This window comes from Cervus canadensis, chromosome 10, assembly GCF_019320065.1.
Source record: "Cervus canadensis isolate Bull #8, Minnesota chromosome 10, ASM1932006v1, whole genome shotgun sequence".
Taxonomy (NCBI): Eukaryota; Metazoa; Chordata; class Mammalia; order Artiodactyla; family Cervidae; genus Cervus; species Cervus canadensis.
The window spans coordinates 45,117,301-45,144,446 of NC_057395.1; the positions used below are offsets into that span (position 1 = coordinate 45,117,301).

Below are 27,146 nucleotides of genomic sequence, written 5' to 3' on the forward strand. Positions count from 1 at the left end.
TATCTAGTCTCCCTGCAGCTGTAACGAGCCACTCCAGCTGCTCTTCAGTTCAAGCTCAGAGTTAAGCGAAATGGATACCAGTTTCTAGGCAAGCCCCAGATAGGGGAGAATATTGCACTCAAGGATTTCTGCAATGAGTCTGCTTTGAGGGAGACAACAGGGTGTTGAGCTGCTGCCCTTTATAGAACAAGATGGCTCTGTTCAAGTCAGGAGAGAGGTGAGTGTGAATAAAAACACACAGAAATGTCCTTCCACAGTTCTGGATCTTTCCTAGTCATGAGTTCACTTTGTTGCTGTAGATGTTTCTTTGACTGTTTCCCAGAACTCCTATGACATTTTTCAGCTGCTTTCTCTTTCCATACTTCCCTTTTGAAGGGAGACTTCACTCCTAGCTCACGATTTTGCTGACATCACTCTATGTATTAAAATGAATTTTCCTTCACAACATCCCCTTTTACCAGTACATCATGATTTCCCTTACTCTTCCCAAATTTGTTGCAATTTCAGTTGTTTATAGGTTTTTATTTTATGAATAGTATTTAGCACTATAACAAACTGTGTAAAATATGTATTAGTTACATTATAAGAGTACTTTAAAAAGTTATGTAACTTAGTACAAGATATAAACACCAAAGCGTCTGTTTGAACCTGCACATGGTATCCACAAATTGCTAATGATTAACACCAATAAACACTTTGCCAACATGTATGGTTTTGGTATCCTTTTCAGAATTTCACCCTAGTCAGGTCTGTAAGGGCTTCTCAGGTGGACCAGTGGTAAGAATTTGCCTGCCAATGTAAGTGACACAAGAGACTTGGGTTTGATCCTTGGATCAGGAAGATACTGTGATATAGGAAATGGCAACTGACTCAAGTATTCTAGCCAGGAAATTCCATGAACTGTGGAGCCTGGTGGGATATAGTCCACGGGATTGTAAGAGAGTCGGACATGACTTACTGACTATACCTCTACCACCATAGGCGTGTAAAGCAAAATAATTTTGCTGCTGGAAAATTTAAAAGGCAAATATGGTTTGTTTCACATTTTGATTCTCTATTAAGAGGTTGCATTTTGGAAAATGCTTAATAATCAACACTTTTAAATTGTGTGACTAATGTGTCTTTCTGTACTATGAAGTAGTTGATTCAATTGATGTTTGATCAAAAGTGGGCTTCATAATTAGAAAAGTGAAATGACTGGTGTGTGGAGGTTTATGTGTAACATTTGGTCAATAACTGTTTGGCACATTTCATCTTTATATAACTTAAGTTTTTCTGATAAAAAAAATGTAACTGGCTTCAATTCTCTTCTTACTCTATGGGCACTGGTTTAATCCTTCTCCTCCTCCAATGTATCTGCTAACATTGGACAGTCAGCTGGGGTGTTAACTTCCTGTTATTTATAACCTGTGAAGGCAGAAGGAAACATCAGTCTGCTTATTCAGATTAGAAAAAAGCAATGGATCCTAGAGGCCAGAGAGTGAGGCTAAACGACAGCCACTCATTCATATCATGGGATTTGGCACCGCTGTACCTAAAGAGGTAACAGAGGTGGTTTGCGGTTGAAGTATAAATAGTAGTGGTTGTAACATGAGCAGAAGGGACTTGGGTTGTCAAGCATTGAGTTCCTGGGTGACTCTGGGAGGGTCATGTGGTTCCACTAACCAGGCTAGAACCATGCCCTGTGAAAGGGGAGAGAGTACCCAGTCTTCACTCTGCATCAGGGTCTGAGGCTGTGCTCACCTGCAGATTACTCTGGGTTCCCCTCCAGCTTCTGTATCTTTCCCATCTTGGCAGAAGAGGTGAGACTCGACTGTCAAGATCACTGACTGTCAATTGCTTTGCTTTGAGGGTGATTGCAATGGCCGGGTTTCTCTGTATGTTTTATTCCAGAACTCCTCCTCCTTCCAAAAAGACATGATCCAGAGAAGTATTTGAGGGGGAAGGTCCTAAGGATGAGGTGAATAGGAACTAATTGAAGAAAATTGCTTCTCTACCATGGGGTAACTAGTAGGTGCCAGGCAAGACACTGCAGTTGTGTTTTGCCTTGTACTTTGGTTGCTGCTTGGAAACTTCTTCTAATGCAAAATATAGTGTCATTTGAGGGGATAAGCTACCATCTTACAGGCCATGTTTTGCAATGTATCCTTGGGTGTTGTAATGTCTTTTTATTAAAGTGTAGTTTTCAGTTCTTGCACAAAAATGGGTCTAGTGGACAAGTCTCTAGACCTGAAGCAAGAAAGTTTGCTGTCCATCTTGTCTTTAGAGAATGTAGTAGTGACAAGGTCTGATCCTGAAACTTTACATCTCACTTTTTTCATTTGGAAAACAGAAGGAAATATTTAGAGGCATTTTGGAAAGAGAAGACAGGACTTTTTAGTGCAAAGTAGGGTGTGGGGAGTAAAGTGTCCAGGCTAGTACTGAAGCTCACTGGTCCATTCCTCAGTACATTCCCCAAATGCCAGAGTGTTAAAGAAAGACCAGGACTGAACCCAACAGAGGGTGGTTACACCAATTATCTAACTTCTTGTAATAGAAAAGATTCTGACACATGAAATGGAATATCACTCAGCATTTAAAACGTTAGTCCTGCCATTTGAAACCACACAGGTGAACCGAGAGAACTTTAGCTAAGTGAAGTAAGCCAGAAATAAAAAGACAAATACTACATGATGTCTTTGTGAAAAGTGAAAGTGAAGTCGCTCAGTCGTGTCTGTCTCATTGGGACCCCATGCACTGTAGCTTACCAGGCTCCTCTGTCCATGGAATTTTCCAGGCAAGAAACTTGAGTGGTTTGCCATTTCCTTCTCCAGGAGACCTTCTCAACCCAGGGATCTAACCTGGGTCTCCCATATTGTAGGTAGACGCTTTACCATCTGAAACACCAGAGGAGTCTCTTTGTAGGTGGAATCTAAAATAGTGGAACTTATAGAAACAGAGAGTAGAGAAATGAAGACCAGAAGCTGGAGATAAATCTGTGAAAAATGGAAAAATATTGGTCAGCAGTCTAGAACTTCAGTGATAAGATGAATAAGTTGGTGACCTGATGGACAGCACCATGACAATAGTTAAAAATGGGTGATACCCTGAGATTTTTAAGAGAGTAGATATGACGTCTTCTTACAAACCCCTTAGGTAAGGTAAGTGAGATGAAGGATCTGCTAACTAGCTTGATTTTGGTGATCATCAACAATGGATCCTTGTATGAGAACATCACTTTGTACACCTTGAATTGATACAGTTTATATTTGGTGTATTCCACGTAGCTTCACTGGTAGACAGTGGTCTTAGAAGTTTTCACCTTGCTTCTTGATGCTTTTTGTCATTGTTTCTTATTCAGTCACTAAGTCATGTCCGACTCTTTGTGATGCTATGGATTGCAACAGGTCCAACTCCCTGTCTCTCACTATCTCCTGTAATTTAATGTCTTTACCTTGTACCTTATACCTTTGTTGATTTTGCTTCAACTATCTTATAGTATAAATCATATTCATGACCACAACTTTATGCTGAGTTCTTTGGGTCTACTGAACCTGGAGGTGGACTTGGGGTCCTCTGATGCCAGTGATCAACCATGGATCATTAGGGATGTAAGGGTTACTGGATGTGCATTTAAAATCTGACCAGGAACATTCAGGTAAACTGTCCAGGGTTCAGCACCTCACATACAGATCTAATCAATTACATGGAGAAAAGTTGATTCTTTGGGAGATCAAAGCTTGTGCTAGCAATCTCTTAATCATGTGGTTATTCAACTTCTACCTTATTTGCTTATGTAGGTTCCTAAGAGTGAAGCTTTGGAAGTCACCAAATTTGCTATACTGACTGTGCTCGTGTGTATGAAAATGAAGAGCACATTGGCCAGGCCATTTGAAGCAAGATTATGGCACTGTGAAGAGAGAAGATATATTCTACACTTCAAAGGTGTTGTGTGCTGTGTGTGTGTGAACATGTGTGCTGGTGAATGTGCCAAGGGAATTATTATACGTAGAATCATTTGTTTGGTGAACAGTTGATCGGTGAACTGTGCTTCTTGTTAAGTTCTTAAGGTATTAGAAATCCTTGGTGTTCAGTGTTTAAGAATTGGCACATTACCATCATTGGTCAAGGAAGTAATATCACATGCCACATGGTAAGGTCAAATGAAAATTTACTAAGAATTATTAATAAACTTTCCATTCTTTACTATTTCCTTCGACCAGAGTTGGTCAGACCAGCCTTGAAAAAATCACTGAAAACTCCTCAACTGGACTATGTTGATCTCTATGTTATTCATTATCCACTGGCTGTGAAGTTTGGAAATTCGTGTGATCACATCAATGTTATATCTTGTGTTAGAATGTGCATCATGAGAGGGCGGTCCTAAGATGGCAGAGAAATAGGATGGGGAGACCACTTTCTCCCCCACAAATTCATTGAAAGAATATTTGAATGCTGAGCAAACTCCACAAAACAACTTATGAACGCTGGCAGAGGACATCAGGCACCCATAAAAGCAGCTCATTGTCTTTGCAAGGAGGCAGGACAAAATATAAAAGATAAAAAGAGAGACAAAAGAGTTAGGGACAGAGATCCATTCCAGGAAGGGAGTCTTAATAGAGGAGAAGTTTCCAAATACCAGGAAACCTCACCGGTGGGTCTGGGAGAAGTTTTCAAATCTTGTAGGGCAACATAACCGGGAGGAAAAATAAATAAAACCCACAGATTACATGCCTAAAGGCAACTCCCAGCAGAGAAGTACCCCATACGCTCACATCTGCCACCAGCAAGCGGACGGGGGAGGGGGAGTGAACAGAGAGGAGCAGGCGGCATTGCTTATGGTAAGGACTGGGCCTGAATTCCCTGAGGGCAATCTGAGGGAGCTAATGTAAGATAGCAACCTGAACTGTGGGATAGCCAGAGAGAAAGAGAGAAAAAGAGAGAGAACTATTCTGCAAAAAGCCCTAACCTAAGGCATTGCTGGGACGCTCACAGAACAAAGGACTGAGCCAATACCAGAGAAGAGCTAGCCGGCTGTGGACCTGCTCATCCCCCACTGGAGGCAGGGGCCAGGCAGGCACCAGTCAGAGCCAGAAAGGGGCAAACTCAGCCCCAGAGAGGACATCCCCTACCAAACTGCAAACAGGCTTCCAGTTTCTAACCAAAGACTTACTGAGATTCTGGATGGTTGACATCCGCTAGGAGGGTTGCAGTCAGAGATCAGCTCCCCAGAAGAGACACACGGCACACTGGACACAGGTGCACCCGGAAACTGGAGCGGCTACAACCAGGGAGGTGATAAGACGCACCGCACCTGAGCCGAGTGTGCTCGCCATGCACCTGGTCGCCTGAGCTACTCAGACTGGGGAACGGTACAAAACGCAGGCCCAACCGCGTCTGCGCCTTTGTGGAGTACCCGAGAACCTGAACCTGAGCGGCTTAGACCTGGGAAGTGCACGCAACCCAGAGCCCACTCCCTACAGAGCAACCTGAAGCCTGAACAGTGTGGTCTGGGAAAACACACACGCCATGAGGGGGGGCAAACCCAGTGTGACTGAGACACTGCGAGCACTCCCCACACACGCCAGTGATATTTGTTTGCAGTGTTCCCCTCTCCCTACAGCACGACTGAACGAGAGAGCCTAATCAAGAAACCACCTTTGTCCCCTTGTGTCAGGGCAGAAATTAGACACTGAAGACACCTGCAAACAGAAGAAGTCAAATAAACAGAGGGAACCCCTTTGGAAGTGACAGGTGCAATAGATTAAAATCCCTGTGGTTAATACCGACTACACTGGAAGGGGCCTATAGATCTTGAGGAGTATAAGCTGGAAGAAGGAACTATCTGAAACTGAACTGACCCCACACTGCCCACTACAGCACCAGAGAAATTCCTAGATATATTTTTACTATTATTTTTTTAATTAAAAAAAATTTTTTTTCTTTTTTTAGACAACCTCTTTAACAAGTGGTGCTGGGAAAACTGGTCAACCACTTGTAAAAGAATGAAACTAGAACACTTTCTAACACCATACACAAAAATAAACTCAAAATGGATTAAAGATCTAAATGTAAGACCAGAAACTATAAAACTCCTAGAGGAGAACATAGGCAAAACACTCTCCGACATAAATCACAGCAAGATCCTCTATGACCCACCTCCCAGAATATTGGAAATAAAAGCAAAACTAAACAAATGGGACCTAATGAAACTTAAAAGCTTTTGCACAACAAAGGAAACTATAAGTAAGGTGAACAGGCAGCCCTCAGATTGGGAGAAAATAATAGCAAATGAAGAAACAGACAAAGGATTAATCTCAAAAATATACAAGCAACTCCTGCAGCTCAATTCCAGAAAAATAAATGACCCAATCAAAAAATGGGCCAAAGAACTAAACAGACATTTCTCCAAAGAAGACATACAGATGGCTAACAAACACATGAAAAGATGCTCAACATCACTCATTATTAGAGAAATGCAAATCAAAACCACAATGAGGTACCATTACACACCAGTCAGGATGGCTGCTATCCAAAAGTCTACAAGCAATAAATGCTGGAGAGGGTGTGGAGAAAAGGGAACCCTCTTACACTGTTGGTGGGAATGCAAGCTAGTACAGCCGCTATGGAGAACAGTGTGGAGATTTCTTAAAAAACTGGAAATAGAACTGCCATATGACCCAGCAATCCCACTTCTGGGCATACACACTGAGGAAACCAGATCTGAAAGAGACACATGCACCCCAATGTTCATTGCAGCACTGTTTATAATAGCCAGGACATGGAAGCAACCTAGATGCCCATCAGCAGATGAATGGATAAGGGAGCTGTGGTACATATACACCATGGAATATTACTCAGCCATCAAAAAGAATTCATTTGAACCAGTCCTAATGAGATGGATGAAACTGGAGCCCCTTATACAGAGTGAAGTAAGCCAGAAAGATAAAGAACATTACGGCATACTAACACATATATATGGAATTTAGAAAGATGGTAACGATAACCCTATATGCAAAACAGAAAAAGAGACACAGAAATACAGAACAGACTATTGAACTATGTGGGAGAATGTGAGGGTGGGATATTTCAAAAGAACAGCATGTATACTATCTATGGTGAAACAGATCCCCAGCCCAGGTGGGACGCATGAGACAAGTGCTCGGGCCTGGTGCACTGGGAAGACCCAGAGGAATCGGGTGGAGAGGGAGGTGGGAGGGGGGATTGGGATGGGGAATACGTGTAAATCTATGGCTGATTCATATCAATGTATGACAAAACCCACTGAAATATTGTGAAGTAATTAGCCTCCAACTAATAAAAAATTAAATTTTTTTTTTTCTTTTTTTAAGTCCTCTATTACTCCTTTAATTTTCATTTTTATAACATACTATTACCTTGCAACAGAGAAGGCAATGGCACCCAACTCCAGTACTCTTGCCTGGAGAATCCCAGGGATGGGGTTGCACAGAATCAGACACGACTGAAGTGACTTAGCAGTAGCATTACCTTGGAAAAAAAAAAAAAAGACCCTATTTTTAATGCAAACTTCATATATATTTCCTATACTTTTTGTGATTTTTTTTAACATTGCATTTTTGAGAGTCTTACATCTACTCTAGATTTTTAATCTTTGCTTTATAGTATTTGTTATCAATTTTGTACATTTAAGAATCCAATCTTCAGTATCCATTTTTACTTAGGAGAGTGATTACTGGCGTGATTACTCTCTCCCCCTTTGACTCTCCCTTTTCTCCCCCAGGTCACCTCTATCTCCTCCCTCCCTGTTCTCTTCTCAGTCCAACTTTGTGAATCTCTGTGGGTGTTCTGGGCTGTGGAGAACACTTAGGGAAGAGAGCACTGCCTAGATTTTTCTCTCTCCTTTTGATTCCCCCTTTTCTCCTCCTGCTCACCTCTATCTCCTTCCTCCCTCTTCTCTTCTCTATGTAACTCCATGAACCTCTCTGAGGGTTCCAGACTATGGAGAGCACATAGGTAATTGTTTACTGGCTAGATTACTCTCTCCCCTTTTGATTCCCCCTCTTCTCCTCCTGGTCACCTCTATCTCCCTCCTCCCTTTTCTCTTCTCCATGTAACTCTGTGTACCTCTCTGGGTGTCCCTCACTGTAGAGAATTTTTTCACCATTAACCTAGAAGCTTCATTATCAGTGCTGTATGGATGGAGAAGTCTTGAGGCTTCTTGAGAAGAATAAGACTGAAAACCAGAGGCAGGAGGCTTAAGCCCAAATTTTGAGAACACCAGAGAACTCCTGACTTCAGGGAACATTAACTGGTAAGAGCTCATCCAAAAGCCTCCATACCTACACTGAAACCAAGCACCACCCAAGAGCCAATAAGTTCCAGAGCATACCACGCAAATAAGACATACCACAAAAATTCTCCAGCTATGCAGGAATATAGCCCTGATATTCAATATACAGGCTGCCCAAAGTCACACCAAACCCACGGACACCTCAAAACTCACTACTTGATGCTTCATTGCACTCCAGGGAGAAGTAATCCAGATCCACCCACCAGAACACCGATGCAAGCTTCCCTAACCAGAAACCATGACAAGCCACTCGTCAAACCCTACCCACAGGGAGGAACTGCCACAATAAAGAGGAACCACAAACTGCCAAAACACAGAAAAGCCACCCGAAACACAGCAATCTAAACTAGATGAAAAGGCAGAGAAATACTCAGTAGGTAAAGGAACATGATAAATGCCCACCAAGTCAAACAAAAGAGGAGGAGATAGGGAGTCTACTTGAAAAAGACTTTAGAATTATGATAATAAAAATGATCCAAAATCTTGAAAGCAAAATGGAGTTACAGATAAATAGCCTGGAGACAAGGATTGAGGAGATGCAAGAAATGTTTAAGAAGGACCTAGAAGAAATAAAAAAAAAGAGTAAACTAATAATGAATAATGCAATAAGTGATATCAAAACACTCTTGAGGGAACCAGCAGTAGAATAATGGAGGCAGAAGATAGGATAAGTGAGGTAGAAGACAGAATGGTAGAAATAAATGAAGCAAAGAGGAAAAAAGAAAAAAAGATTAAAGGAAATGAGGACAACCTCAGGGACCTCTGGGACAATGTGAAATGCCCCAACATTCCAATCATAGGAGTCCCAGAAGAAGAAGACAAAAACAAAGGCCAAGAGAAAATACTCAAGGAGATAATAGATGAAAACTTCCCTAAAATGGGGAAGGAAATAGTTATACAAGTCCAAGAAACCCAGAGAGTCCCAAACAGGATAAACCCAAGGCAAAACACCCCAAGTCACATATTAATCAAATTAACAAAGATCAAACACAAAGAACAAATATTAAAAGCAGCAAGGGAAAAACAACAAATAACACACAAGGCGATTCCCATAAGGATAACAGCTGCTTTTTCAATAGAACCTCTTCAGGCCAGAAAGGAATGGCAGGACATACTTAAACCGAAGAGAGAGAAAAACCTACAACCTAGATTACTGTACCCAGCAAGGATCTCATTCAGATATGAGGGAGAATTCAAAAGCTTTACAGACAAGCAAAGGCTGAGAAAATTCAGCACCACCAAACCAGTTCTTCAACAAATGCTAAAGTATCTTCTCCAGACAGGAAACACAGAAAGTGTGTATAAACGTGAACCCGAAACAACAAAGTAAATGGCAACAGGGCCATACTTATCAATATTTACCTTAAATGTAAATGGGTTGAATGCCCCAGCCAAAAGACAAAGACTGGCTGAATGGATACAAAAACAAGACCCCTATATATGTTGTCTACAAGAGACCAACCTCAAAACATGAGACACATACAGAGTGGAAGTGAAGGGCTGGAAAACAATATGTCATGCAAATTAAAAAAAAAAAAAAAAAAAAAGGAGGAGTAGCAATACTCATATCAGATGAAATAAACTTTAAAATAAAGGCTGTGAAAAGAGACAAAGAAGGACACTACATAATGATCAAAGGATCAATCCAAGAAGAAGATATAGCAATTATAAATATATATGCACCCAACATAGGAGCACCACAATATGTAAGATAAATGATAACAAGTATGAAAGGGGAAATTAACAATAACACAATAATAGTGGGGAACTTTAATACCCCACTCACAGCTATGGATAGATCAACTAAACAGAAAATTAACAAGGAAACACAAACTTTAAATGACACAATGGACTAACCAGACCTAATTGATATCTATAAGACATTTTACCCAAAACAATGAATTTCACATTTTTCTCACGTGCACACAGAAACTTCTCCAGGATAGATCACATCCTGGGTCATAAATCTAGCCATGGTAAATTCAAAAAAATTGAAATTATTCCAATCATCTTTTCTGACCACAATGCAGTAAGATTAGATCTCAATTACAGGAATAAAAAAACTATTAAAAATTCCAACATATGGAGGCTAAAAAACATGCTTCTGAAAAACCAAAGAGTCATAGAAGAAATCAAAAAAGAAATCAAAATATGCATTGAAAAGAATGAAAATGAAAACATAACAACCCAAAACCTATGGGACACTGTAAAAGCAGTGCTAAGGGGAGGATTCATAGTAATAGAGTCTTACCTCAAGAAACAAGAAAAAAATCAAATAAATAACTTAACTCTACACCTAAAGCAATGAGAAAAGGAAGAAATGAAGAACCCCAGAGTTAGTAGAAGGAAAGAAATCTTAAAAATTAGGGCAGAAATAAATGCAAAAGAAACAAAACAGACCATAACAAAAGTCTACAAAGCTAAAAGCAGGTTCTTTGAGAAAATAAATAAAATAGACCATCCATTAGCCAGACTCATCAAGAAACAAAGGGAGAAGAATCAAATCATCAAAATTAGAAATGAAAATGAAGAAATCAAAACAGATAACACAGAAATACAAAGGATCATAAGAAACTACTATCAGCAACTATACGCCAATAAAATGGACAATTTGGAAGAAATGGACAAATTCTTAGAAAAGTACAACTTTCCAAAACTGAACCAGAAAGAAATAGAAAATCTTAATAGACCCATCACAAGCACAGAAATTGAAACTGTAATAAAAAATATTCCAGCAAACAAAAGTCCAGGACCAGACGGCTTCACAGCTGGATTCTACCAAAAATTTAGAGAAGAGCTAACACCTATCCTACTCAAACTTTTCCAGAAAATTGAAGAGGAAGGTAAACTTCCAAACACATTCTATGAGGCCACCATCACCCTGATACCAAAGCCAGAAAAAGATGCCACAATAAAAGAAAACTCAGGCCAATATCACTAATGAGCAAAGATGCAAATATCCTTAACAAAATTCTAGCAAACAGAATCCAACAACATATCAAAAAGATGATACATCATGACCAAGTGGGTTTTATCCCGGGGATGCAAGGATTCTTCAATATCAGCAAATCAATCAATGTAATATACCACTTTAACAAGTTGAAAGATAAAAACCATATTATTATTTCAATAGATGCAGATAAGGCCTTTGACAAAACTTAACATGCATTTATGATAAAAACAAAACAAAACAAAAACCTCCAGAAAGCAGGAATAGAAGGAACATACCTCAACATAATAAAAGCTATATATGACATACCCACAGCAAACATTATCCTCAATGGTGAAAAATTGAAAGCATTTCCCCTAAAGTCAGGAACAAGACAAGGATGCCCACTCTCACCACTACATTCAACATAGCTTTGGAAGTTTTGGCCACAGCAATCAGAGTAGAAAAGGAAATAAAAGGAATCCAGATTGGAAAAGAAGTAAAACTCTCACTTTATGCAGATGATATGATCCTCTACATAGGAAACCTAAAGGCTCCACCAGAAAATTACTAGAGCTAACAATGGATATAGTATAGTTGCAGGATATAAAATTAATACACAGAAATCCCTTGCATTCCTATACACTAACAATGAGAAAACAGAAAGAGAAAGTAAGGAAACAATTTCATTCACTATTGCAACGAAAAGAATAAAATACTTAGGAGTATATCTACCTAAAGAAACAAAAGACCTATACACAGAAAACTATAGAATACTGATGAAAGAAATCAAAGATGACACAAATAGATGGAGAAATATACCATGTTCATGTATCAGAAGAATCAATGTAGTGAAAATAAGTATACTACCCAAAGCAATCTATAGATTCAATGCAATCCTTATCAAGCTACCAACGGTATTCTTCACAGAACTAGAACAAATAATTTCACAATTTGTATGGAAATACAAAAAACATCAAACAGCCAAAACAATTTTGAGAAAGAAGAATGGAACTGGAGGAATCAACCTGCCTGACTTCAGGCTCTACTACAAAGCTACAGTCATCAAGACAGTATGGTACTGGCACAAAGACAGAAACATAGATCAGTGGAACAGAATAGAAAGCCCAGAGATAAATCCACATGCCTATGGACACCTTATCTTTGACAAAGGAGGCAAGAGTATACAATGGAAAAAAGACAATCTCTTTAACAAGTTGTGCTGTGAAAACTGGTCAACCACTTGTAAAAGAATGAAACTAGAACACTTTCTAACACCATACACAAAAATAAACTCAAAATGGATTAAAGATCCAAACGTAAGATCAGAAACTATAAAACTCCTAGAGGAAAATATAGGCAAAACATTCTCTGACATAAATCACAGCAGGATCCTCTATGACCCACCTCCCAGTGTATTGGAAATAAAAGCAAAAATAAACAAATGGGACCTAATGAAACTTTAAAAGCTTCTGAACAACAAAGGAAACCATAAGCAAGGTGAAAAGACAGCCTTCAGAATGGGAGAAAATAATAGCAAATGAAACAACTGACAAAGAATTAATCTCAAAAATATACAAGCAACTCCTGCAGCTCAATTCCAGAAAAATAAATGACCCAATTCAAAAATGGGCCAAAGAACTAAACAGACATTTCTCCAAAGAAGACATACAGATGGCCAACAAACACATGAAAAGATGCTCAACATCACTCATTATTAGAGAAATGCAAATCAAAACCACAATGAGGTACCATTACACGCCAGTCAGGATGGCTGCTATCCAAAAGTCTACAGGCAATAAATGCTGGAGAGGGTGTGGAGAAAAGGGAACCCTCTTACACTGTTGGTGGGAATGCAAACTAGTACAGCCACTATGGAGAACAGTGTGGAGATTCCTTAAAAAAACTGGAAATAGAACTGCCATATGACCCAGCAATCCCACTGCTGGGCATACACAGTGAGGAAACCAGAATTGAAAGAGACACGTGTACCCCAGTGTTCATCACAGCACTGTTTATGATAGCCAGGACATGGAAGCAACTTAGGTGTCCATCAGCAGATGAATGGATAAGAAAGCTGTGGTACATATACACAATGGAATATTCAGTTCAGTCGCTCAGTCATGTCCGACTCTGCGACCCCATGAATCGCAGCACGCCAGGCCTCCCTGTCAATCACCAACTCCCAGAGTTTACTCAAACTCATGTCCATCGAGTCAGTGATGCCATTCAGCCATCTCATTCTCTGTCTTCCCCTTCTCATCCTGCCCCCAATCCCTCCCAGCATCAGGGTCTTTCCCAGTGAGTTAACTCTTCGCATGAGGTGGCCAAAGTATTGGAGTTTTAGCTTCAGCATCAGTCCTTCCAATGATCACCCAGGACTGATCTCCTTTAGGATGGACTGGTTGGATCTCCTTGCAGTCCAAGGGACTCTCAAGAGTCTGATGCAATACCACAGTTCAAAAGCATCAATTTTTCGGTGCTCAGCTTTCCTCACAGTCCAACTCTCACATCCATACATGACCACTGGAAAAACTATAGCCTTGACCAGACAGACCTTTGTTGGCAAAATAATGTCTCTGCTTTTTTAATATGCTGTCTAGGTTGGTCATAAATTTCCTTCCAAGGAGTAAGCGCCTTTTAATTTCATGGCTGCAATCACCATCTGCAGTGATTTTTGAGCCCAAAAAGTAAAGTCTGCCACTGTTTCCTCTGTTTCCCCATCTATTTCCCATGAAGTGATGGGACAAGATGCCATGATAGTTTTCTGAGTGTTGAGCTTTAAGTCAACTTTTTCACTCTGCTCTTTCACTTTCATCAAGAGGCTTTTTAGTTCATCTTCACTTTCTGCCATAAGGGTGGCGTCATCTGCAATCTGAGGTTATTGATATTTCTCCTGGCAATCTTGATTCCAGCTTGTGCTTCTTCCAGCCCAGCGTTTCTCATGATGTACTCTGCATATAAGTTAAATAAGCAGGGTGACAATATACAGTCTTGACATTCTCCTTTTCCTATTTGGAACCAGTCTGCTGTTCCATGTCCAGTTCTAACTGTTACTTCCTGACCTGCATACAGGTTTCTCAAGAGCCAGGTCAGGTGGTCTGGTATTCCCGTCTCTTTCAGAATTTCCCACAGTTTATTGTGATCCACACAGTCGAAGGCTTTGGCGTAGTCAATAAAGCAGAAATAGATGTTTTCCTGGAACTCTCTTGCTTTTTCAATGATCCAGCGGATGTTGGCAATTTGATCTCTGGTTCCTCTGCCTTTTCTAAAACCAGCTTGAACATCTGGAAGTTCACAGTTCACATATTTCTGAATCCTGGCTTGGAAAAGAATCCCCCAAATAATCATTTGTGGTCATCTATTTACCGAGTATCTTTGAATCCGTTACATGCCTCCCAGACAAAGGAGTTAATAATCTGAGAGTCTCTGCCTGAAAAACTTAAGGAAGTAGAAATAGGTGAGTTCTGCCCATAGTCCTGGTTATGACTCCTGAGTGTGTGGGGATTTCATGAATTAAGAGTTTGATGCAGCCGTGGTGAGCATGCCACTGCCTTACATTGAACATGATGAGTTTATCTTGTCTTTCATCCTTTTAACTTGAGCAGATTTGTTGGTGCTCCCTCTGGGTGAGTCTAAACCTTGTACCTTTATAAAGAATTGGGAGACATTTTCTACGGTCCTGCCCGACTTTACAATGAGATTTGTAGACTGCACTTAGACATTAAGAACGTTTTACTTAAAACTCAAATGGGGCACTGTATCAACCTAGAGGGGTAGGATTTGGAGGGAGATGGGAAGGAGGTTGAAGATGGAGGAGATATATGTTTACCTATTGCTGATTCATGTTAAGGTATGACAGAAAAGAACAAAATTCTGTAAAGCATTGATCCTTCAATTAAAAAAAAACAGGAATTTAAAAAAAGGAAAGGTTTAGTTTGAACTGTTGATTTCAAGTTACAGAAATCAACTCAAGACATTTGATGCAAAATAGCTTAGTGGACTATGTAGTTGCAAGTCTCAGACACAGAGAGATTTGAGTATTTTCAGGACTCTTCAGAAATGTCTCCTTTTTCTACCCCTTATCATGAAATTACTATGTTTTTACTGAATGTTTTCCATTGGTGGCAAATATGGTTTTGGAGCCATTTCAAGGCTCATGATCATGAATATTTGAGAGCATGTCTGGATCTTCCACATTCCACATCAGCCTAACGAGAGCCTTGCTGATTCACATGCCTGCTCTAGGGCATCTGATGCTTGAAGAGAAAAGGAAATCTGATTATCTAGCCCAGGTGTCATTTGCAATTTTTATTCTGGAAATTATGGCATGGAACTTGCTGCCATTATCAGACCAGAGACATTTCAAGACAGGCAAGTACAGGAAACAGACAAAATCCACAGAAGTCACTGGAAGTCCCTTTTAGAGCATAGAAAAATTGTATTTTTTGTAACATATAATAAGTGTAAGAGAATAGAATAAGCCTCCTTCCTACAGACACTGCTTACAACTCCATATACAAATCACATTGCAAGTATTAGTACGTAGAAAGTTGTAAACCAGCCTCATAGAGATTTAATTCCTGGTGCCTTGCAGCCTGGCTAATCGGGGAGAAATTATTTTGTCACATCTCTAATATGCCTGCTCTGTTACAACCAGGGGAGGAATTATTTCCAAAAGATGAAAATCGAAAATTGATATTTGATTCATTGGATCTCTGTCACAAATGGGAAGTGAGTCCAGGGAGGAGAGAATCAGTGGAGGAGCCAGGATAGGGGGAACCTCCTTAATTTCTTCCACCTGTGAGAATGGGCTGTAGACCATCAGACTCAGCAGTTCATGAACCTAAGGGCTAGGATGCTGGGGTTGTGGGGAGGAAACCATTGTTGAAATGTCCACATAGAGGAATGAAATGGAGAATTTTGGACAATAAAGACAAGGCTTTTCTTTCATTCCATGTGATATGTCTTCTTCGGGTTTCTTTTAAGGTGGAAATAGTAATTGTTCAACTGATGTGATGACTTTCTTCCCTTTTTCCTCTTGATACTCAATGCTAATTCTTGATGGTGATCGTGTTTATTGATTTTTTTCAACATTTATTCTTGTTCTTGCCCATTCCAAGTGACTGCTCACCATACCTCCCTCCCAAGCCCTGGAGAACTGTAAGGATGCAGGGCTGACCAAGTCCATCAGGGTGTCCAACTTCAACCACAAGCAGCTGGAGAAGATCCTGAACAAGCTGAGGCTCGAGTACAAGCCCGTCTGCAACCAGGTGAGCAGCCTGGCTCCTCTCCCTCCTGCTCTTTAGAACCTCCTTCTTACACTGGAGCCAGATGTCTGTCTGTCCTCCCTTCCTGTTCATCCAACCTTTGTGGGACAGAGGACTCTAGAGAGCAGAGTCTCTGTCTGGGTGGTGTGAATAGAGCCCAAAATAGTATCTCTATGTAATCTGGATGGAAAAGTTGGGGAGGGCATCCTTCTGAATTTTGGGTAGAATCTATAACTAGAGGTAGGAGGTGTTTCCCTGAGATTAAAGGATGACAAGATTGGATTGGAGAGTTCCCTGGAACGAACTGTGTATAGGAAGGAAGCTCTGAAAACATTGAATGGGAAGTAAATTAATAAAGTAACCAGTCACCTGAGATGGGTGGTAAGTGTTTGTGTGGGGTTCTGATGGCTGAATCCTTAGTCTTGGTGTCTTAGACTTTATGAGTCTCAACAGAGAGCACAGAACAGAAAATGTGCTGGAGATGATGAAAGTCATCCAGGTTAGAGGGTGAAGTTAAAGGCCCGAAGTGATGATAACAGAAGATAAACCATGTACCCAGGAATATCTACTCAAATATAGAGTATACCTTTTTATTACTCAACTTCGACTGGTTCTCCCATTCACGGCCTGTCATAAAATTAACTGTATAAACACGCTTTTCTCTACTTCTCTTTCAGTTCAGTTCAGTTCAGTTTAGTTCAGTTCAGTTCAGTCGCTCAGTCGTGTCCGACTCTGCGACCCCATGAATCGCAGCATGCCAGGCCTCCCTGTCCATCACCAACTCCCGGAGTTTACTCAAACTCATGCCCATCGAGTCAGTGATACCATCCAGCCATCTCATCCTCTGTCATCCCCTTCTCATCCTGTCCCCAATCCCTCCCAGCATCAGGGTCTTTCCCAGTGAGTCAACTCTTCGCATGAGGTGGCCAAATTATTGGAGTTTCAGCTTCAGCATCAGTCCTTCCAATGAACACCCAGGACTGATCTCCTTTAGGATGGACTGGTTGGATCTCCTTGCAGTCCAAGGGACTCTCAAGAGTCTGATGCAACACCACAATTCAAAAGCATCAATTTTTTGGTGCTCAGCTTTCTTCACAGTCCAACTCTCACATCCATACAGGACCACTGGAGAAACCATAGCCTTGACCAGACGGACCTTTGTTGGCAAAGTAATGTCTCTGCTTTTTAATATGCTATCTTTGTTGGTCATAACTTTCTTTCCAAAGAGTAAGTGTCTCTTTAGATGTTGATGTTTCCATTTTACATTTAATGTTGCAATCTTTCCTTTAGGCAATTAAAGCTTCTAATCTGCCTCTCTCATACTAATATTACCTTTTCAAATAATCTTACACTCTTCTCTTTTGACATTCTACAGGTGGAATGTCACCCTCATCTCAATCAGAGCAAATTGTTGGATTCCTGAAAGTCACATGATATTGTTCTTGTAGCCTATGGTGTGCTGGGATCACAAGGAGTAAAAGAATGGTATTGAATCCTATTGAAGACAAGTGGGAGTTTCCCTAACATTCAATTTTTGATGAGATATTTTAAAATACAGTACTCAGATAACTCTTATAAGCAAAGGGGAGAGAGGGGACAGATGGAATATTTTCTTTTAACTTCCCATCACCGAGCCATTTTTTAACATTGTGTTAGCTTGTAAACTCATCATTAACAAATGCCTGAATTAAAATCTATTTATAATCCCCTAGTTGGAACCAGAGACACAAGCTTATGTCATGACTTGTGTAGTTATTAACTAATAAAATGTTTCTAAAAATAGAAATTCCAAGCATCATTTACCTTATGTGTAAAATTGGGATAATAATATGCAATTGTGAGGTTTATTATGATAGAAAAAAACAAACTTAAACCACTTCTGTAAATAACTAAGAAAAATAATGAGGGCATAAATGTCTCTGATTTGAGACTACTTACTTTTTATTGATACCTTAGGAAAGTGAACAGAGAAATAATGGCACCACACTCCAGGGCTCTTGCCTGGAAAATCCCATGGATGGAGGAGCCTGGTAGGCTTCAGTCCATGGGGTCGGTAAGAGTCGAACATGACTGAGCAACTTCACTTTCACTTTTCACTTTCATGCATTGGAGAAGGAAATGGCAACTTACTCCAGTGTTCTTGCCTAGAGAATCCCAGGGACGGGGGAACCTGGTGGGCTGCCGTCTATGGGGTCACATGGAGTTGGACACAACTGAAGCGACTTACCAGCAGCAGCAGCAGTAGCAGGAAAGTGAAATTTTAAAAAATCCCTGGTCTTTCACTTCTGTTTCTCTGTTCATGCCCTTGATTACAGAAGAAAAACAACCTTTGGGAATTAAAGAAAAAAACCCACAACTTTAGCAATCCTGGTCTCAGGTCAATATTGCATCCAAATACCAGCAGAGCTTTGTAAACACAGAATGGGAGGTGACACAGTTGAGATGCTAATTCAGCTAAGCCATGAAATTTGTATTTCTAACAAAATCCCAGGTGATACTGATGATGCTGGTCCATGGACCACACTTTGAGAGGCACTGGTGTAGAGTGTACCTACTTGATCTGTCTGGGAAAACTACTCACAAACTGAGTACTTAGTCTTAGCTCCTCAGGATTTCTGAATTTCCTTCCAGGGTGAATGTGAACCACCCCATTCTCTTGGAGGACCCAGTTCTTTGTGCCATTGCCAAAAAGCACAAGCAAACTTCAGCTTTGGTTGTCCTTCACTACCAGATACAATGTGGGGTTGTGGTTCTGGCCAAGAGTTACAACAAGAAATGGATCAAAGAGAACATACATGTGTTGAGTGGGGCTATGGGTAGAGGGCTCCTAAGGAATATCCTTCACGAGGGTCATTCTTTGTCTCTCAAGACTTTCCTTGAGTCAAGATGATTTACCTGTTCTTCCCTGTGCATGAATGCCTTGTGTGTATTCCTGATGGTTTTCTCCTCCTGCTGTGGCAACAGGAGAGGTGGCCTTCCTGGAAAGGGTTCAGTTCAGTTCAGTTCAGTCACTCAGTCATGTCTGACTCTTCATGGACTGCAGCATGCCAGGCTTCCCTGTCTATCACCAACTCCTGGAGCTTGCTCAAACTCATTCAATCAAGTCGGTGATGCCATCCAACTATCTCATCCTCTGTCTTCCCCTTTTCCTCCCACCTTCAATCTTTCCCAGCATCAGGGTCTTTTCCAATGAGTCAGTTCTTTGCATCAGGTGGCCAAAGTATTGCAGCTTCACCTTTAGCATCAGTCCTTTCAATGAATATTCAGGACTGATTTCCTTTACAATTGACTGGTTTAATCTCCTTGCAGTCCAAGGGACTTTCAAGAGTCTTCTCTAACACCACAGTTCAAAAGCATTAGTTCTTTGGCACTCACCTTTCTTTATGGTCCACCTCTCACATCCATACATGGTTGCTGGAAAAACCACAAGTTTGACTATTATGGACCTTTGTCGGTAAAGTAATGTCTCTGCTTTTTAATACGCTGTCTAGGTTTGTCATAGCTTTTCTTAGAAGGAGTGGCTGAGGTCACTGTCTTCAGTGATTTTGGAGTCCAAGAAAATAAATTTGGACAGAAAATGGAGATTTTAGTTCCAGTTCTAGATCTGCAATTTATCCTGTCACCTTGTACAAATGATGTCTTCTTACCTTCATACTCAATGGATGAAATTGCATTATGTAATTATTTTCACTGTTTGAACTGTTTTAACAAAATGCCACAGATTTGGTGTCTTAGAAACAATGAAAATTTGTTTCTCACATTTCTGAAGCTGGAGATCTGAGGTCAGGGTGCACTCTTGGTCAGGTGAGGGCCCTCCTCCAGGTCACAGGCTTCTCTGTGTATCTTTACATGGTGGAGGGGCCAACAGAGTTCTCCCAAGTTTCTTATATGACTATGATGTTGTTGAAATCGCATTTACAAAGGCTCCACCATCATGACCTAATCACCCCTCAAAGGCTCCATTTCTAATACCATCCACATATGAATTTGGGGGCATGAAAACTATGGCAGCAATCTTTCATCTCCAAACCACAGTGGTTTTATTTTGCATTTTCCTGAATACTGATAAGGTTTCATCTTCATATATTTAAACTTCTTGAGTTTCTGTCTTTGTGAAGTTCCTCTTCAAGACTGTCCACTTTTGCATGGCGTCTCTCATTTGTTTTCTGTGTAACAGAGCATTACTGTACCTTTAAGCATAGGTGTACATAAAACTTTCTCCAGTTCTAAGATTTAATGCAGAGATCAGTTATGTGTCTCTTGATTCTATGATTTGAGATTCCGCCTGCACTCAGCCCAACTGTTGTCCTCTTGGCTAGGCTCTTGTGCATTTGCTGCTCAGTGCAGTACAGCTCGGCCGTTCTGCTTTAGCAGGTGGATATGACTCTTGTCAGAGGAGCCTGCATGCTTCTCCATGTAATTTTTCATATATATTTGGCTAGAATCTGGTCACCTAACTTGGTTTTCATCTCAGGACAGCGTTGTGATTTCAAGCCAGGGAGTGGGAAAAAATCCACCTCATTGTCTCAGCTCATAACTAACTCACCACTTCTCCTGGCAAACTTCAGTCTCCATTGCAAGTTTCAGGTCAGGCCATGTCAAGGGTCAGGTGCACGGTCCCCTGGAAAATTGTTTTTCTGTTTCCATTGAAATTTGATTTGAAAATACACCTGAAACTGATTTTCTAATATGATATAAAAAAGATTGCCTATATGTTTATTTATTTAAATGGAAATCTAAGTGTCTATGTATTTCATCGATTTCCATTATCAACTCTGTCATATAACTAGTGTCCATAAGTACATTTGTGGCCCTTCTCTTCTATTTAACTATTCAGTTTTCTGTTCCGTGTTTTTAAAATGGAAAATAAGTGTTCTTTCTTAGAATGGTACATTTGTCTTTAAGGAGGTCTTGACTGCTCTTGACTAGCTGTTCTTTTATTTAAAATTTAGTATTACTTTACTGATTTCCACTAAAGATTATGTGTTTAAGACTTTGGTTCATGTTGCACTGAATCACTAGATCACACTGGAAAATGTATTTCTTTAGAAAGTTAAGCTTTTCTTTTCATGACTGTGATGTGAACTTTTAATAATTTGTTGTTCTTTAATATTTTAAACACTTTTCATTCATAGCTGTTTACATTAAAGCACTAGTTGCTTTAGTTGTGTCTGACTCATTGTAACTCCATGGACTGTAGCCAACCTGGCTCCTCTGTCCATGTGATTCTCCAGGCAAGAATGCTGGAGTGGGTTGCCATTTTCTTCTCCAAGACATTTTCCCAACACAGGGGTCTTCTTCACTAAAGCATTGACATATAGGTTTTGTTAGATTTATTGTATTAGATAATGAGCAAGTTTCATATCAAATTTCTGAACAGGCTTTCATGGGGAGCCTCCTTCCCACATTGCTTCAGCTAAATGCTGTCATCCTTAGGGTGTGTTGGGGAGAGGCAATCAGTCTAATGTCAGCTCAGGTTCAGTATCAAGTCAGGAGTGTCTAATGCAGTGTGTTTGGAAAAAGCAGATTTTAGTTTAGTTTTGTTATCTTTCACTCAGAAAGATAAGGGACTGATGCCTTGTAATGTTTGTGAGGTGGACAGAGAAGGACAAGGTGTGGGAAGGAGAGATGAGAACCCAGCAGAGGATCCCAGGTTGTTCTCCTGGAAGCTGAGGACAGACACAACTTCCCTGTCCCTTCCTCATGTCTCCATCCAGCTGGAAAGTCCTCCAGTGCTCAGAAGGAGGCCGGCTCCTTCCAGGAGACATTAATGTGACTGTTCCTTCCTTCCAGGTGTTTGACTTTGAACTGAATCCAGACAACATGAAAGCAATCAGTGGCCTCAACAGAAATATAAGATATTATTAATTTCTAATGTAAATGTTTCACACACACAGTTTTTTGTTTGTTTGTTTGTTTGTTTGTTTTCGTAGCAGACAGGTGAGTAGGGGAACTACACTTTTTAAAAGCTTAAGTCAGTCCTTAAGTCAGTTCTCTTTTCAGGACTGAAAAGAAAGACAGTCCAGCATAGGAGTATTCCAGCACAGGAGTCAGTCAGGTACTTCCCGCAGACCTCAAACCAGAAGTTTCCTCCAGGGCTCCATCCTTGATCAACAGAAATGAGATTGGGGCCCAGAACAGCCCAGCAGTAAAATTCCCACAGTTGACATTGAGGTGAATGAATTCACTACTTTGTGCCCCTAATCCCTGTGCCTGGTGTACCTCCTCTCAGAGCCCAGGGAGCCAGGAAACACAAAGGGCACAGTGCCTGCAGTCCACTATTCTTTCAGGGACCAGTGAACATGTTTAATGTTTAATTTTTTTCACATCAGGGGAAAATGATTATATTAATTATAAAACTCTGTTATAATGAAGCCAGATTTCATAAATGAATCCATCTCTTTGTCTTCCAGTGGTGTCAGTCACCCTGAATATCCATTCTCTGAAGAATATTGACTGTTAGCTCTCACTGTGATTCTTTGATAACTTCTTACTTCTGGGGTAGTTAAGAAAATTTTTGTGCCTGAAGGAGAAGTTTAAATAAAGTGCCTGAACTTTCTGAAACCATGCCTTTCCTTTTAAAAATAAACTGTTTATGAAACAGCATAGACTTCAAAGTAAGAATACTCTTTTTCCTGATGATTGAAATAATGCAGATAGATGGCAGAATATTTAGATAGAAAACGGACAGGATAGGGAATGATGATCAGCTGTGTTTACCCACTTGAAAACACTTCCTTTGGTGCATTTACCTTATGATTTTATTTGACAAATGTGTGTGTTTGTTTACTTACAAAGACAAACAAATTTCAATGTACAGGTTGTATACTTCTTTTGAAACATAGCCTAAGTATCTTGGTAAGCTAAAAATATGATTTTAAAAATCCAGTATTATATTTTGCTTCCTGTATAGCAAGCAGCACATCTTAGTTATTTATGTAATTTCTTATTTGTCTGCCCGTCCTCAGCATTTTGATGAATCCTTACATATTTTGAGTTTATTCAGTGGTCATTCAGCAAAACTTTATTGACATTCTTTAGAAAGACATTGTCATATCAACAAAGGTCAATAAATGAAATGAGAAATGTCTTGAGTCATTAGTCTCATGGAGTATGAGACCATGAATGATATCAGGAGAATTTAACTGTTAGAAATGGGTAGTGTCTGTTGAGATAATTCTGCACAATCTCTCCGATTTCTGTACTTCTGTTAGACAGAGGCATCAGCTACACTTCATTCCACACAGCTTTTCCTTTGTACAAAACAGCCTTGAAATACAGAGACAGTGGCTCCCTGCATTTCTCTGGAACAGGAAATGCTTATTCCAGGAAGGAAGAGTGTTCATGGAACATTTAAGGGTCAGCAAGTCTGCTGATGTGGGTGGAGTTTAGTGAGGTGGGGAGACAGGAGCTGAAGACAAGTCAGAGAGCTGGTGGGGCAGGGGTTCCTTTTCACATAGGCTTTTAAAGGACTTTACTGTGAGGGAAATGGAGGATATTTCCAGAACACTGCTCCTCGGGTCCCTCTCTGATGGCCACCCTGGCCGGTCCAGACATCCTGCTGGTCTGAGCCGGATCTTTACCCACCACTGCCCACTCTGCCCAGCATGGGCGGCCCTTGCCCCAAGGGGAGTGAACTGGATCCAGAGGTGCTGAGGGGGCATTTGTGTGCCGGGGGGCACACGGGCTGCCCAGTAAACCGGCCGAGTCCTGGGCAGTGTCCTGCCGCCCACTCAGCCTGTTCGAGGAGCAGAAGTGGGTGCATGTCTCAGGATAGGAGTCAGGTTTCCGGGCCTCCTGTGGGTCCCCCTGGGTTCACAGCAGCTGTGGGGTTGCTAACTCCCGGGGTTGTCACAGGGCTGTGGTGCCCAGTGCATGGTGTGCACAGGTCTCTCCAGGGAGGACCTCTGAGTCCCTATCCCTTCTTCTCATCTGGGGCCCTTCCTGGGGCTCAGTTCTGATCTGCCAGCTTCTCTTCCCTTCCCACCCAACTCTGTGAGAACAATTCTTTACAGTCCTGGTGTGGACAAGGCTTCCTGCTGGTGTCATGTGTTTTTGTGAGATGTGACCCTGAAGTGCTCCTGGGGGAGCTGAGCTCAGTGTCCTCTTGCCCACCTGGAGCTCCTAACCAGGACAGTGTGTGACACTCATTGTTCACTAAGTGTGGCTCCCGTGATTGTTCAGGAAGAGTTGGTGCCGATTTCTTTTCTTCCTTTCATGGATCAGGCTTCCCAGATAGGGCAGTGGTAAAGAATCTGCCTGCCAATGCAGTAGATATGGGTTGGATCTCAGGTCGAGGAAGATCCACTGGAAAAGGAAATGGCATCCCACTCCAGTATTCTTGCCTGGAGAATCCCATGGACAGAGAAACCTGTAGGGCTACCGTCCATGGTGTTGCAAAAGAGGGGTTTTGACTTAGCCAACTAAACAATAACAACAACAGTTTCATGGCTCATGCCATTCTCCCTTTTTCCAGTCTGTCTCTTTTTTTAGCTTTCTTGTTTCACCTTTCTTTATTGTACGCCTTTTCTCTCTCTTCCTCTGTATGTTCACGACTGGGTACTTGGACAACCGCAACACACCTACTCTTTGCAGATTTGTACCAAATCCTGATTGTCCTTCACTAGGTGGCATGCCATGTGCCTGGTCCTGGGGTCAGCCCAACAGGAAACTAAGGGCAGTTCAGTTCAGTTCAGTTGCTTAGTTGTGTCCAACTCTTTGCAAGCCCATGGACTGCAGTATGCCAGGCCTTCCTGTCCATCACCAACTCCCGGAGTTTGCTCAAACTCATGTCCATTGAGTTGGTGATGCCATCCAACCATCTCATCCTCTGTCGTCACCTCCTCCTCCCTCCTTCAATCTTTCCCAGCATCAAGGTCTTTCAAATGAGTCAGCTCTTTGCATCAGGTGGCCAAAGGATTGGAGTTTCAGCTTCAGAATCAGTACTTCCAACGAATATTCACGACTGATTTCCTTTAGGATGGACTGATTTGGTCTCCTTGCAGTTCAAGGAACTCTTAAGCGTCTTCTCCGACACCACAGTTTAAAAGCATCAATTCTTTGGTGCTCAGCTTTCTCTATAGCCCAACTCTCACATCCATACATGACTACTGGAAAAACCATAGCCTTGACTAGATGGACCTTGGTTGACAAAGTAATGTCTCTGCTTTTTAATATGCTGTCTAGGTTGGTCATAACTTTCCTTTCGAGGAGTAAGTGTTTTTTAATTTCATGGCTGCAGTCAGTATCTGCAGTGATTTTGGAGTTTCAAAATATAAAATCAGCCACTGTTTACACTGTTTCCCCATCTATTTGTCATGAAATGATGGGACCAGATGCCAAGATCTTAGTTTTCTGAATGTTGAGCCTTAAACCAACTTTTTCACTCTGCTCTTTCACTTTCATCAAGAGGCTCTTTAGTTCTTCTTCATTTTCTGCCATAAACATGGTGTCATCTGAAACTGAGTTCATTTCTGATTCAACAACATAGCTGACCCATGAATGACTCTGTTTCTGGGAAATTTATGACTGTTTGTGAATGCCTTACTATTCCCCAGATCCACACCCTTTATACTCAGTGTTTTGCATGGTCTAGTCTTGTGTCTCCACCGTTACTCCCTCGTCCCTATCCCCACATATATAAATCCCTCTGAAGCTTATAATGAGCCACCCCAGCTGCTCTTCAGTTTAAGTTCAGAGTTAAGTGAAATGGACACCAGTCTTCAGTTAGCCCCCACGTAGATGAGAACTTTGCACATAAGGATTTCTGTCATCAGTTTGTTTTGAGGGAGGCAACTGGGTGCTGAGTTGCTGCTGTTTATAGATCAAGACACCGCTGTACAAGTCAGCAGAGAGGTGAATGTGAATAAAAACACATGGAAATGTCCTTCCACAGTTCTGGATATTTCCTAGTTGCGTGTTCACTTTGTTGCTGCAGATGTTTGACTGTTTCCCAGAATGGCTGTGACATTTCCAGCTGCTTTCTGTTTCCATACTTCCCTCTCCAAGGGAGACTTCACTCCTCCTAGCTCACTATTTTGTGGACATCACTCTATGTGTTAAACTGTATTTTCCTTCACAACATCTCCTTGTACTACATCATGATTTCCCTTACTCTTCTCAAATTTGTTGCAATTTCAGTTGTTCATAGGTTTTCCTTTAATGAATAATGTTGAGCAGGATAGTAAATTATATAAATATTTGTCAGCTATATTATGAATATTTTTTAAAAATTATGTAACAAAGTCCATGGTATAAACACTCAGAGTCTGTTTGCACACTGCACATGGTATCCAATAATTATTAATATTTAATCTCCTATAAACATCTTGCCAAATGTCTGGCTTTGGTATCCTTTTCAGGATTTTACCCTTTTCAGATCTGTAAGGTCTTCCCAGGTGGCTCAATGTTAAAGAAACTGCCTGTCAATGCAGGAGTTTAAGAGATGTGAGTTAGATCCCTGGGTCAGGAATTTCCTGTGGTATAGTAAATGGCAACCCACTCCAGTATTCTTGCTGGGAAATTCCATGAACAGAGTAGCCTGCTAGGCTACAGTCCATGGGGTTGTAAAGGAGTCAGACAGGACTTAGCAATTAAACCTCCACCAGTACAGGTCTGTAAAGAAAAATAATTTTAC

At 40.9% G+C, this 27,146-nt stretch overlaps 1 pseudogene; it reads left to right on the forward strand.

The window, feature by feature from the left end:
• Positions 1-1,146: 1,146 nt before the first annotated feature.
• On the forward strand, positions 1,147-22,378 carry LOC122447963 (annotated as a pseudogene).
• The last annotated feature ends 4,768 nt before the right edge of the window (positions 22,379-27,146 follow it).